We start from the raw sequence: 442 nt of genomic DNA, 5'->3' as shown, positions 1-442 counted from the left end.
CGCATTCGCCTGCTCCACGGCTAGGAGTCGCTCCGACAGAGCGCGGTAGTCCTCAAGGGGAGCCACTGGCGCACGATGTAATTCAAATCCTCAAGAGCGTCCGCATAGCGATATGCTAATTCAGCATGACGCTCAGCAGAGCTCCGATCACGAAAGATCTCGTCCTCAAGGGGTCGGAGAACATCACGAGTCACCGGACGGCGGTCGACCCGTTCGCCACCGCCCGCTACCGACTCTTCTTGATGAGAACGGTGACGTCCACTTTTACATGGAGCGTCTTGTTGGACGATGTCATCACCAGGGTCAAACCGAATATCTGGCGAAGTGGCGGAGGTATCCCGACTCCGAAAACTCGTGGAAGTTTGGGATGTCACTTTGTCAAGATTGCCCAGACGCCGTGGACGCTTTTGATCAGAACGATCAGGACGCCCCGCGCTTCCCA

The sequence above is a fragment of the Plasmopara halstedii genome (assembly GCF_900000015.1).
Source record: "Plasmopara halstedii genome assembly, contig: Scaffold_208, whole genome shotgun sequence".
In the NCBI taxonomy this organism is placed as follows: domain Eukaryota; phylum Oomycota; class Peronosporomycetes; order Peronosporales; family Peronosporaceae; genus Plasmopara; species Plasmopara halstedii.
This window is presented reverse-complemented; position numbering follows the sequence as displayed.